Below are 14,178 nucleotides of genomic sequence, written 5' to 3'. Positions count from 1 at the left end.
TATTTGCAACTTGTGCACATAGCGATGGTAGTGCTATCCATTTTTTTTTAACTTAATTTTTTATTACTTTATCAATTACTTTCGATTTTGGGGAGTGCAAAAAGATTAAAATGGAACGAAATTAAAATTTCCGTTTCATTTTTAAAACAACCGTAGAACAGAACGTTCTCCGCAAGTTTTACAAAAAAAAAAAAAAAAAAAAAAAAAAAAAAACGTTTAATTCAACAAATATCCCGGCAATTTATGCTTTCCGTTGTGTCACCGCGTTGCATTAATTAATTGGTGCTTATTCAAATTCGCAATTATGGCGGCAATTCAAAGTCAAGAAAATATGATATACATACCAGTCACGGAATGGAAATACGGAAAAGTCTGAATGATGTACGTACGCATTACAGAATTAGGATTTCATATTCCAAAAATTACGTTAACTAATCAAGTACGTTTTTTTAATTCAAGAAAATCAAATTTTACTATTTTTTGTGATTTTACTACTAATCTACATTGAACATAAGGCCGAATTTTCACCTCGTCACTTCGATTGGAGTTGTCTTTCTGTTATTTATTTCACTGAATTTCATCACGCCCGACAAGAAAACTACGACTCGCTTAGTCGTAAAATTTAATTTTCTTGAATTTAAAAAAAAAACTATTTAATCGATTTACGTAATTTTTGGAATATGATATCTTCGTTCTGTAACGAGTACATACATCATACAGACATTTCTGTATTTTCTTTATTTGTAATTGACGCCATAAGTGCCAATTTAAATAAGCACCACTTTGTTTTGATTTACCAAACCGTTTCGCAAAATGTTCATAAATTTCGTGATTGTCGTCCCTTGTTCCGAGTGGAGCTCTTCAAAAATGAAAAACAAAATGTCGTGGAACGTAACATGAAGTGTTATAACATGATTATTCACACGCGGCCCTAATTTATCAAAGAAAATCCTATCGTTGGCGAAGGCTAATAAGATCTCAGACCGTTTCAGTTTTTGCAATCAGGCTAGACCCAATTTCCATCATCGCTAAGACAGACGTCCGCTTGTTTGGAAGCTGGGCCTGATTACAAAACTTTTTAGCTGAAAAAGAACTCTTAAAAATAACCTCACTGTGAATAAACAAATATGTAATAAAAAGAAAAAGATTTAAAAAAAAAAAAAAAAAGGAAAGCAAAGAAAAACAGAATAGGAAAAAGATTTTTTTTTTTTTAAAGGAGGAAGAAAATTAATAAAAATAGAGGAAGAGTGTTACGTTTCTTCTGTTAAAGTTTCAAATATTTGAAAACTGACCCGTCACTTCCGGTTTGCTGTCCGCCTCTGTGGAATGCTGGGAATTTGCTGTCAAGCGGCCAAATAAACATTAAGTCAAGTTAACTAAATCTCCTCCAGCCAAGTGGGAAGGCAGCCTCCTCTTCAGACAAAGCAACGTTATCAATCTCAGACGATCCTCATTTTCATTATATAGATGAAGTTTGCTTAGGTGCGTCAAAGAATCTCAATAAAAGGCTTCGTCTGCTAATCTGTAAGTGACGCCAAATTTGAAAATAACATTTTCGTCGGTCTGTAACGCTTATATTTGAAATGGTTTGAAATCTGTCTGTAACCTTTACTTTGTAAATTGTATTTTTGTCGGTCCGTCAAGTTTACCTTTGAAATAGTATTTCCATCTTTCTTGTATGTTTACTTAGGAAATAACTTTTTGGCGATCTGTCACGTTTATCCGTGAAATAGCATTTTGTCCGTCTGTCACGTTTATCTTTGAAATAATATTGTTAGATACGTCCGTGCATTTCTAAGAGGTCCTGTCTGTCGATCTGGCGGCTACTCTTGAATTTGAAATGATCTTATCACATTTAAACTTGAAATGGCATTTTTAATTCTTAAAAATAGGCTGGAACCTTTTTGTAAAAGCGCTCCATCAATGAGTCTTGTAGATGATATCCTTTCGCCAGTCATGCGCACCCATGCCTTTAATCTATTTTGTAAGGAAATTCTAAGCATTCTTAGATTATGTTTATAGGTAGATTAGGATTAGAATGCAAAATAAATGCTACTGTGGAACACAATGCTGCAGGTTCATTTGTAAGTTTATGTAGTGACACTAATATATATACTAGCGGGACCTGTGGAAATTCCACAGGGGACTCATTCATATGTAATATATTGATGTTGGCATTCTATAGCTGTTCAGCGTAAATGGTGACGCTCTGATATTATTGTACCTATTTACTATGCCTCCCCACGGGACAGAGTTAGACACCAGGGTCGTTTTTTAACGTGGAGAAAAGGTACAAAAATAAAAATTGTCTCAGTCGTGAAGGATTTCTCCTCCACTGAAAGAGAACAAGAAATAGAAGTGCAGCATCTGAAGAACAGATACTACACTTTGATCTTGACCAAAAGGCCAAGGAAGAGCTCTGATATTATTGTAGCTCTTTTGTTAAAACTGCAGACATGTTTATCCAAGTTAGCAAGGATGCCCGGTGTAACCCGGTTGAAAAGTACGCTTAAATATGATATTTTAATTCTTGCAGATTTCATGTATGTTATTATGGAATTAATGTTCTATCGATTTGTATATATTATAGTTGCCATTTACAAAAATAAAACAATATATCCATATGACTAGGGTGCATCAGCTTGAATCGAAACCGAAACCAAAACTTATGAGGAATTCTTGGTAAAATTATTTATTACAAGAAATGCAAGTCCATAACAATTAAACGACAGCTACTCGGATGTAAGCGTGACACACAAAATAAATAACAAACACGCTAACCTATTAATATATAGATAAAAAATCAATGATCTTTTGTAATTAATGACATGGATGGATTCTATCAGTTTGAGTAAATAATATATACACACACTTGCGCATTTAAAGAAATAAAATTATATAAATATTGCAAGAAGTCAAGGCGGATCCATCAGTGTTTCAACATTTTTCATGTCTCGTCAGGATTTCGATTGATTTGAAATTCAATCAGAGTCCTGACGAGGCATGAAAAATGTTGAAACGCTGATGGATCCGCCTTACCTTCTTGCAATATTTATATGATTTTATTTATTTATATAAAAGCTCCACACTCGTATTGAATGAAGAAATATTGGTTTTACTTCAGGTTAAGTATGTTTATATAAATAAACTCGTTTTATTATGAATTGAGCACTTTCAGTTGAAATAAAGTCAATTAATTTAGCTCGCATGCGAAGATCATCATATAATGATTAGATCACTCTTGCAGACGTTAAAAGACATTTAAAGATAAGTGTTTAAATTTCAACAATGTTTCTCGCGGTTAACATGGCAGAATGGATTTGATTCTTGCTAATGGGGTCAGCGATGGATTTGTTGCCGGGTTCGAATCTGTCGGCCTGTCTTAATAGTGACACCACACACTGATGATTCCCGAAAGGATGAAACAAGTGTCTTTTTTTTATATACACAGTGATCACTGTCTGTAGGTATTTAATAATTATTATAGTAAATAATTATATATATATATATATTCATCCGGCCAGTGCCTGTTGTCCTCCTTCTTTTGGATTTCACACTCCAGTTGTATTTCCTTTTACGAGCAGCTGGGTAGCCACAGGAAGCACATCTTTTTTTTTTTCTGGATGTGAAATGAACGACGTCCACACCTCCGACAATGGGTGTGTGACTTGTCGTTCCTCTTACCAAAGCTGGATGTTCCCTTCGTCATTTTGACGCAAACAAATGCACACATATACTAGCAGGGAGGCGTCCGACTTTGTTCGGTCGTAAAAGTCGCTTAAATACGATATTTTAATATGTCCAGATTTCGTATGTATTATTATAAAGTTGTGATTTCAAAATTTGAAAAGAAGTTTGGGTGCCATCAGCTCAGAATCAAAACCGAAAGCAAAACTGTAGCATTCAAAGCTGGTGACGTTACCACTGTACCAACGTGACACGCATATGGACTATTTTAACCGGCTAAAGACCAATAAAAAAATCGGTCCGTAAAAAATTCAATCATTTTACGCCCCTACGTTTTTTAGTTTCGGGAGAGATAGAGTTTGAAAATATGGAGACAGACAGACATACATAGTGAGTTTTATAAATTAGATATATGAATAATCAAATGAATTAAAAAATATATAGATAGATTATTCATATAGGGACTTATGATGATATTAAAGGCTCAATATATGAGGGCGAAACCTAACATAGAATGAAATTATAGACAAGATTTCAAACACTTCATCAAATCTCCACACTAACGTAATGTACTTGCAATAACCCTTATCCCTGAGTGGCTTCCGGGCCTTGATAAGTGATGATCACTGTAAAAAAAAAATAAATAAAAAACCTGGAGATCTAAGGTCTTTTCTATATTCTTTATTTTATCATTTTTTTCATTTTGTTATTTTATTTATATTTTTTTACTTTTTATCTTTTACTAGCAGGGGTCGTCCGACGTTACCCTGTTGTAAAATACGCTTAAATATATTTTTATTTATCAAAATTTCGTATATATTATTAGAGAGTCGATTCTTTATCGATTATTATATTGTACCTAATATGTAGTAGTGATTTCAAAAGTGTCTAATATATATATTATACGAAATCTGCAAGAATTAAAAAATATATATAGTCCTGGTCAAAATCATAAGACCACTTAAGAAAGTTAGCGTTTACGCATATTATCGAATTTTTAATCAAACAAATGGTTGAAACCATTGCCAAAAGGGAAAATATGATGGAAAAAAATGAACTCTGCTTCATTCGAAACTTTAACCCTTTTCTAATAATTATTTAAATAAAAAAAAAAAAACATTTTCACCTGGTCAAAATGATAAGATCACTTCAATAAAATCGGTTAGTTTTGAAAAAAATGAATACGAAAAGCTTTCTATGTTACTAAAAGCAACTTGTTAGTGGATAAAAATACATTTTACTAAATTATAAATGGCAAAAGGGAAACCATTATCAGAGTTTGAGAGAGGAAGGATCTTTGAGCTTAATAGGGGTGGACTCGCTCATAGGTCCATTGCAAACGAAGTGAATCGTAGCAAAACGGTCATCACAATTTTTTTTTAAGAAATCCAGATCAATATGGGAACAAAAAGAGTTCAGGTCGACCCCAAAAAATAACCCCATCACTGGATCGCCGTATCAGAAGTTTTAAAAAAACCTCCAGTATGAGCTCAAGTCGATTGAAAAGCCAAACAGCTGCAGAATGTAGTCCTAGAACCAGCAGAAAGCATCTGAAAATGGAGAGTTTCAATCATTTAAAGCGACTGCAGAAACCACGTCTTCTTGAACAGCACAAAACTAACCGACTTAAATATGCCGCCAAATACCAGACTTGGGATGAAGAGAAGTGGGAAAAGGTAATTTTCTCCGATGAGAAAAAGTTTAATCTAGATGGTCCAAATGGATTTCAACACTATTGGCATGATAAAAATTTGCTCAAAGAGACTTTTTCAACTCAGCATTGTGGAGGAGGGTCTTTAATGATCTGGGATGCTTTCTCGTTAGCTGGGACCTTAAAGTTGCAAGTAGCGAAAGGCCGGCAAACATCATTGAAGTACATTTCAATGCTTGAAAATGCTATCAGGACTGAACGTCCACGTCTGTGTGGGAAGAAATTAGATTTTCCAGCAAGGAAATACACACTTCTTGACAAGCACGAGAATACTTTTCTTCAAATAATATAGAATTGTTAGATCATCCAGCATGTTCTCCGGACTTCAATCCCATTGAAAATCTTTGGAGATGGATGGCAAAAGAAGTGTTCAAGGATGGAACCCAATATGATTCGATAAAGGAACTTTCTGATTCAGTTTTCAGTACATGGAATAAAATTCCTTCGCAACTGATAAAAAACTTAGTCGCAAGCATGCCGAAGAGAATTTTTGAAGTAATTCGTAATAATGGAGGCTATACTAAATACTGAGACCCTTTTTAGTAATTTATAATTGCCTTTTGTTAGATAAATTATCAGTGGTCTTATCATTTTGACCAGGTGAAAATGTTTGTCTTTTAAAAAATAATTATTAGATCAGGGTTAAGGTTTTGAATAAAGCAGATTTCACTTTTTCCATCATATTTTCCATTTTGGCAATGGTTTCAACCATTTGATTAAAAATTCGATAATATGCGTAAACGCTTACTTTCTTAAGTGGTCTTATGATTTTGACCAGAACTGTATATCAGACCCTTTAAGAAACTCGTTTCTTTTCGTTGAGAACTTATATATATATATATATATATATATGCGTTAACGTTAGTTCATTTTTAGCTATTTCTTATCCAACTGACGATAGCTCAAATGGTAATGACTAATATATATATATATATATATATATATATATATATATATATATATATATATAAGCTTTAGTGCCATCAGCTAGAATCGAAACCCAAACATATAGTGCTTTCGCCTTGGTCATTACCATTTGAGCTATCGTCAGTTGGATAAGAAATAGCTAAAAATGAACTAACGTTAACGCATATATATATATATATCTATATATATATATATATATATATATATATATATATATTTACATTCATACAAGAGAATTTCAATCGATTAACGCCTGTCAAGTTTCAACTTACTTCAATTTTGATCCTTAAGCAACTCTTTCTACCGGCTCAAAATGCAATCATTTGACCCGCCTTACGCCGCTCTGCGACATTGCGTCTCGGAGGAGATACAGTTTGAAAAAAAAGTGGAGATAGACATAATGAGTTTTATAAATTAGATTATAATGAGTGAATATTCAGCATTTCCACTTTAATTTATTTATTAGTAATTTTTTCTTTTTACTGAAACATGATTTAGGTAACAACCGGTTTTTAGTCTAATTTACGTAATTAAAATAGGAAGTAACAATGTATTGAAATTATGTTGGCAAACAAAACTGGTTTTCTATTAATGCAGTTCTGAATGTGTGAGATGGGGTGTGAATGTTTGTTTTGATTGTTCTAACAATTATTCTCATCATAGGTGTTTTTGGTAAAACGTTTCGGTCGTTGAAACCAACAACTTTCGTCATGTGTAAACGCCATGTTTTTTTTTTCAAACTAAGGAAAACTAGTTAGCTCTTGTCTACTAATTAAAAAAGAAAGGAAAACGATACTTGTAATAAATAAATATAGAAACGATTTCAGTATTCACAAAACAGAGTCAATCCAAAATATTGAAGAATCTGAATCAGAAATAGCCAAAATATTTCACGATTCCGAATTGTAAGCCGCGAAAAAAATAAGCAGATGACACTAAGCATACGAAAGGTTAAGTTATGATTAAGATTAGATTTTTAAAAAAATTTGGCTTCTTAAAACAAAACAAAACAAAAAAAATAAATAAAAATAGTTGACAACTCCTCCAAAAATATGGCTTTCAAATCGTAAATTGCTTCGACTATCTCCGTTAACAATTATTTTAATCGAGTAAAGACCCATAAAAAAAAACGATCTCCAAAAATGTAATCATTTGACAATATTTTTATAATTTAATAAACAGTTAATGTAATAGTAATGTTGAATGAGAAAGAGCAAATAAAACTGAAGTTGATTTTACATATAAACAAGTGAAGCATGCATGATCCCCCGTGAGTGCACAGTGAACGAAGCATAAAAAATGACTAAGTTCAGCATTTGCCCCCCCCCCCTAATTTAGCCCCAAAAGTCACCAGGGGACGTCAAATCCTGGTGAAAGTGAACAAACGGTGTAATTTTATGCCTTAACATGTAAATTTGAGTTCTGCCCCATGCAAAAAAAGAAATGACAAAGTCCATCATTTGCCCCCTCCCACCATTTAGCCCCAAAAGCCCCCAAAGGCCTTAACAAATTTGAATTTGAGTCCAGCACCATGCAAAACTGCTAAAAACTTTGGACAAATATGGGAAAATAGTCCCAAAAATCTAGCCATATTAACCCGAAAGGCATCCTTAGGAGGGCAACCAGAGTTTTCCCGGAAAATCTGTTCTGTTACTTTTTTTACTCATATCATGTTTAATGTTTGTGCAAAATTTCAAAAGATTCCAATGCGTAGTTATTGAGAAAAGTGCGGACAAACGAACGGACAAACGAACGGACAAGGGTGAATTTACAGGTCTACTCGCCTTTTGTCGGGGGACCAAACAAGATGAATACGCGCCTGGTTTTGGTTTGCGTTTTTGAATTTTTGAGATGCTTGGATTCTTCAGATTACTTTTCCCATCTAGAGTGTCATTTTCACAACGTTTCGGTCGATGTAACCTCCATCCTTCTTCAGGTGTATCTTCTCCCGTAAATTAAAGTGTTCCGCTCGAAATTCTGCGCAGATTCCAGAGTTTAACAGAATACATCGGATTATATATATAAAATGTATAGTTAAATTAAAATTTTTAGATTTAAAGTTTCGACCTGAGTAACATTTAAGTTGGGATATCAATCTGATTCTGACTAGCCAATTTCATTATTATTGTTATTATTATTGTTGTTATTATTATTATTATTGTTGTTATTATTATTATTATTGTTATTATTATTATTATTGTTATTATTGTTGTTGTTATTATTATTATTGTTATTATTGTTGTTGTTATTATTGTTGTTGTTATTATTATTATTGTTATTATTATTATTGTTATTATTGTTGTTGTTATTATTATTATTATTGTTATTATTGTTGTTGTTATTATTATTATTGTTATTATTGTTGTTGTTATTATTATTATTGTTATTATTGTTGTTGTTATTATTATTATTGTTATTATTGTTGTTGTTATTATTATTATTATCATTATTATTATTATTATACTACTACTACTGCTACGTTATTGGTATTATAATAACGTACTCCGTTGCAGTTTTTTTTTTTTAATAAGCAATTCCGCTATATATATCGTTGGCCAATTTGTCAAAGGAACTAACAAGAGAATTAATATTCCCAGCTGACAACTTAAAAGAAATAAACGATTACCAAAGCAAAGAATAAATAAAAAAAATCCATATGCTTACAACAACAGGTGTTTTTAATAATTTGTTTTTCACTTGTTTTTTTACAACACATAAAACGAAGCTTTTGTGCAATGTTATAAGTAGTTATCTAATAATTTAAATAAAACAAAATGTAAAGCTTCAGGGTTTTCTGTCTTAAATCAAGTTTGTAATAATAATTTTTAAATATATAAAACTTACGAGTTTTCAGGTGCGATAAAAATGTTCAAAGGTTGTGTCGACATGAAGTAATTATCGCGTAGGGAGGAAGTTTAGTTTTCCTTTAACATTTAGATAGAACCAACACAAAGAATAATGAAAATAAATTGGCTGACATGAAGAGGATTTAAGTTTATATCTGTAAAACTGTGGTGTGCTTGTTTATTTATCGCCGCGAAACTTACTATTTAACACAATACCAGGCGTACTTTTTTTTTTGTATACAGGACTTAACAAGTTGCCGATCTGTATAAAAAAGCAAGGGGCCGGTTTATCAAGCACTAAAGTATGAGACGCGTTTGTGAATGTATTTAACTGTGGAATAAAAACATTATCCCCCCCTCCAAAATGCTTCGCTTATTTCGATTGGAAGTCAAAGAATAATAAAAAAAAAAAAAGGGAGAAGAGAAAATAGGGGAAAAAACTAATTTAATGAATTCATACTTTTCAAGGGGAATAACTCTATATAATTATTACTACTAAAACATCACAAGAAGAATTAATATGAAATATAAATTTTAACACACTGCAAGAGAAATTTACGACTCTCTGCGACCATAATGCAATAAGCATCCTATAACTTCCTGCAAGTAGTTGTACATGTTTTTCTTCTTTCTGAAGATAGACTTCAAAGAACATGACACCCTGGTACGACACATTGTTGGTAAATAAATCATTTATAATTGAATATTATTTAACCCTCTAGGGCCTGAACATATTAATACTTTAACAAAAATTCTGAAATTTGAAATTATGGATTCTATTGGACAAAGAATCATGAATCTGAACAAAAAAGTAAATTCATTTAAAAACTTGAAAGTTTTGAAATGTGCCATATCTGTCACCTTGGGCTCTAATCTTCCTGATTAGGATTGTGCCATATTGTCTTTTAAACACAACTCTGTACATATTACACAATGCTTCAAGCAAACTACATCTCCTTCATAGAATTAATTTAATTCTCTTAATGGTTAAGATTATCCAAACAAGCAATCAAAACGGGGCCCATCGTATGACAATTTCATATTTTTATTCATTGTTTTAATACTTTTATTCTGCGTCATGTTTAAACTATAACTCGAATTATCGAAGCGGTTTATAGCATTATAAGTCAAGTATGCTGAACATGGATTTTCTTTATGACCAATGCGTAAACCTGACAAACATATTCATTAAACATCGGTTACGAACTGAGTTATTGCATGTTAAATTACACAAACAGGTTTTACTAGCAAACTTATCCGATGTTACCCGGGCTTCACACTAGTAGAACAAAAATAAATACCCGTCTTAACTACAGATACTTAATCTTTACCAAACAATATTCAAGTTCTTGGCCCTCGGGACAAGATCACAGCGTAGTATCTGTTCTGATACTGCACTTCTTTTTTTTGTTTTGGGCCAGTGGAGGAAAAATCCTTCATGAGGAGACATTTTTTGTTCCTATCCAGACTGGCCTTTTTGGGGGAGTTGGATTTTCTCCACATTAAAAACCGACCTTGTGTCTACTCTTGTGGGGAGGCAAGAAAATAGGAACAATATTCAAATTCTTTGATCCAGTTGTTTTTAAATATCTACCTGGTGTTGTCCGGGCATCTTTTTACTTTTTTTGGGGGGGTGGGGGTGGGGGGCCCTCTGACAAAAGGAGAATGGACCTGTAAATTCACCCTTGTTCGTTCGTCCATTCGCACTTTTCTCAATAACTACAGATTGGAATCTTTTGAAATTTTGCACAAACATTAAATGTGATATGAGTAAAAACAGAAACAGAATGGATTTTCCGGGAAAATCCCGGTTGCCCCCCCCCCCCCAGGAGTGCCTTTTGTGTTAAAATGGCTAAAATTGACATTTTTGTGCTTATTGAAATAAAAAAATTGATGCCTTGGATTTTTATAAAACTTTCTGAAAAATTGTAACTAACTGATTTCTATATAATTTTGTTTGTCTATACTTCTGCGATAACTCTTGGGTGTGCCCCAGCGGCTCTTTTAAGACTTCTAAAAACACTCCATTTTTGTGACTATTTTACTATATTTGTCCAAATTTTTCTGTGTATGTCTATTTAGAAGATTTGTATGGTGCGGAACTCAAATGTAAATATGTTAAGGTTTTGGAGACATTGAGGGCTAAATGGAGGCGGGGCAAATGAACTTAGTCGTTTTTTTTTTTTTTGGTTTTGTTTTTTTTGCATGGTGCAGAACTCAAATTTACATGTGTTAAGGCATAAAACTGCACCGTCTGTTCATCTTCACCAGGATTTGACGTTCCCTGGGGACTTTGGGGGTAAGTGCTCCTTTTTTTTTAGAACAAGCTTTCTTGCCTTGACTAATAAGAAAATCGATTTCCCACTCTAGTAGGAGATGGGTGCTCTCCTTCTCTTTAACTTCTGCCTCACAGAAGAAACATTGCTAGCATTTGCCTGTTTCACCGATAATATCATGGTAAGTGCTCGACTGAGCTTCATCTTCTGATTCCCACCTCCAAAACATCTCAGCAAGAACTCGTCATAGATGTCCACTCGCCTTCACTCCATCCATAGCAACCATTTATGATTTAAACGCAAAGAGAATCGTATTAGTTTGGATTTTTCGGACTACTCCTTGTATCTTGAGTGTTATTCTCGTAACGTTTCGGCCGATGTAAGCTCCGATATCCTTCAAGTATATCTTGTCGAACTCGGGAATCTCTCTCTCTCTCTCTCTCTCTCTCTCTCTCTCTCTCTCTCTCTCGTATTCAGAAATCTGCACGGACCCGTGATGTAAGGTATAAAGTACTAAGTAAAATTCAGTTGTGACACTCTTCTGGAGGTTGAAGGTTCAATCGTTAGTGTTGGCGATACTAAGAATACAATTATGGGTGCTTATGCAGCTATGTTACTACGCATTTTTTAAAAAGTAGTATTTTCAAGTTAAATTAAAATTTTTACGATATTTTTGTTTATTCAATTGTTAGGTGAAAGTACAGAACAGTTACAAAGCACCCCCACTCCTCAAGTTAAGAATAGGTTTCTAAATAAAAACGCTATTATTTCAGTGCGACACTATAGATGCACGTTTCCAATAGTGAATTACTCAAGACCTTTATGCGGCCATGACTGACAGAACGATAGCATACTACCCGCCTTCAATATTCCGTGAATAGTTCCGAATCTGACAAAGATTCCCCCGAGTTGAACAAGATACACTTGAAGAAGGCCTAAGGTAACGTCGATTATAACGTTGCGAGAATAACACAGAAGATGGGAACAATATTCCAAATAATACAAATGATCAATCCTCATTCCATCTATCTTTGCTCTATCGTTATTTTCATGATAAGTGCTCGTCTGAGCTCCAATTTATGCCCTCTCCCTTACCAAACTTTCACACAAAAAAAACACTCGACTAGCTATAACCCTATTATCTATATGTGTCTAAATTTAAACGCAGATTCCATGAACAAAGTTTCTTTCCTAGAACTGCCCGCATGTGGAACACTATTCCGCTGGCCTGCTCCCCGGCCGACTATAATATGGTCGTTTTCAAGTCCGATGTAAACAAGTTCTTGTTGAACCGTGCCCTTAGATAATCAACTTACATCATCTATATATTAATACGATAGTGTGTGTTCTTTTGTGTGTCATGCTTACATCCGGGTTATTTAATTGTTATGTTCTTTTCTTTTATTTTTTTTTTATAAATAATTTTACCAAGAATTCTTCATAAGTTTTGGTTTCGATTATGGCTGGAGGAACTCAAGTTATATATATATATATATATATATATATATATATATATATATATATATATATATATATATATATACATTTTTTTCATAAGTTTTTATTTCGATTTCGATTAAAGCTAATGAACCCAAATCCTATGAATATATTTTTTTTATTTTTGAAATCGCAGCTTTATCATATATAAAAATCGATAGAACATTAACTCTATAATAATATATACGAAATCTGCAAGAATCAAAATATATTTAAGCGTACTTTACGACCGAGTTATGCTGGGCGTCCCTGCTAGCTTAGATTTTTTTGCAGTTTTAACAATTCTTGGCCTTTTGGTCAAGATCAAAGAGTAGTATCTGTTCTTCAGATGCTGCACTTCATTTTCATGTTCTCTTTCGATGGAGGAGAAATCCTTCACGACTGAGACAATTTTTATTTTTGTACCTTTTCTCAACGTTAAAAAAACGACCCTGGTGTCTAACTCTGTCCCGTGGGGAGGCATAGTAAATAGGTACAATAATACAAGAGCGTCTCCATTTACACTGACCATCTACAGAATGACAACATCAATATATTTCATATGAATGGGTCCCCTGTGGAATTTCTACAAGTCCCACTAGTTAACGATTAACAACTAATTTACATTCATTGACCCTTATCCTTGAGTGGTTTCCGGGCCTTGATAAGTGATAAATCTCTTGTAAAAAAAAAAAAAAAAAAAAAAAATCAGAAACAGTAACCATTTAATTTCTTAATATCTCTGTTTGCTTATTTCTTAATAGAAAACTTGAGTTTCATATAAATCCAAAAAAAAAATCTTAAACCAATATAAGACAATTAGATTTACTATCTTCCCCCTTACATACATACATTGGGCTTATGTGAGATTTTGTTTTATAGTCTTACTGAAAATGCTACAATTACTAGATCTAGATGTAATCTCTACAATTATATAAATGCAACTTTGTCTCTGTGTGTGTTCCTTATAGACTCCGAAACTGCTGAGCAGATTTTCTTTAAAATTTACAGAACATTAGTGTATAAATCTGGGAGTGATCTTAGTTAAGTTTTCTCAGAATACCCCCCCCCCCCGATAATTACGGAAAATCAAAACCGTTATTTTAATTTATCCATCATCGGTAAAGCCATTTTTCCTATGTCGTCTCTCAGCAACAATAATAGAACCACGGGCCGTGAAAATTCTACTATGGGTAAACTGATAACGTGTTTTTTTTTTTTTTTTTTTTTTTTTTTTTTTGTATGGCGTGGTCTG

General features: G+C 33.1%; 1 protein-coding gene, 1 long non-coding RNA gene and 1 pseudogene across 8 annotated transcripts in view; 2 read left to right on the top strand and 1 right to left on the bottom strand.

The window, feature by feature from the left end:
- Positions 1-14,178, bottom strand: part of LOC145293210 (myosin light chain kinase 3-like) — a 410,867-nt gene that overhangs the window by 113,724 nt on the left and 282,965 nt on the right. The window lies entirely within an intron of this gene.
- The window catches only part of LOC145293211 (uncharacterized), a 269,161-nt gene that overhangs the window by 221,179 nt on the left and 33,804 nt on the right, over positions 1-14,178 (top strand). The window lies entirely within an intron of this gene.
- LOC145293568 (U2 spliceosomal RNA) lies at positions 13,222-13,354 on the top strand (annotated as a pseudogene).

This window comes from Euprymna scolopes, chromosome 14 (assembly GCF_053919585.1).
Source record: "Euprymna scolopes isolate OS-2025 chromosome 14, ASM5391958v1, whole genome shotgun sequence".
Lineage (NCBI taxonomy): Eukaryota > Metazoa > Mollusca > Cephalopoda > Sepiida > Sepiolidae > Euprymna > Euprymna scolopes.
The sequence above is the reverse complement of the archived record's forward strand: the minus strand, read 5'-3'. Positions and strand labels throughout refer to the sequence as shown.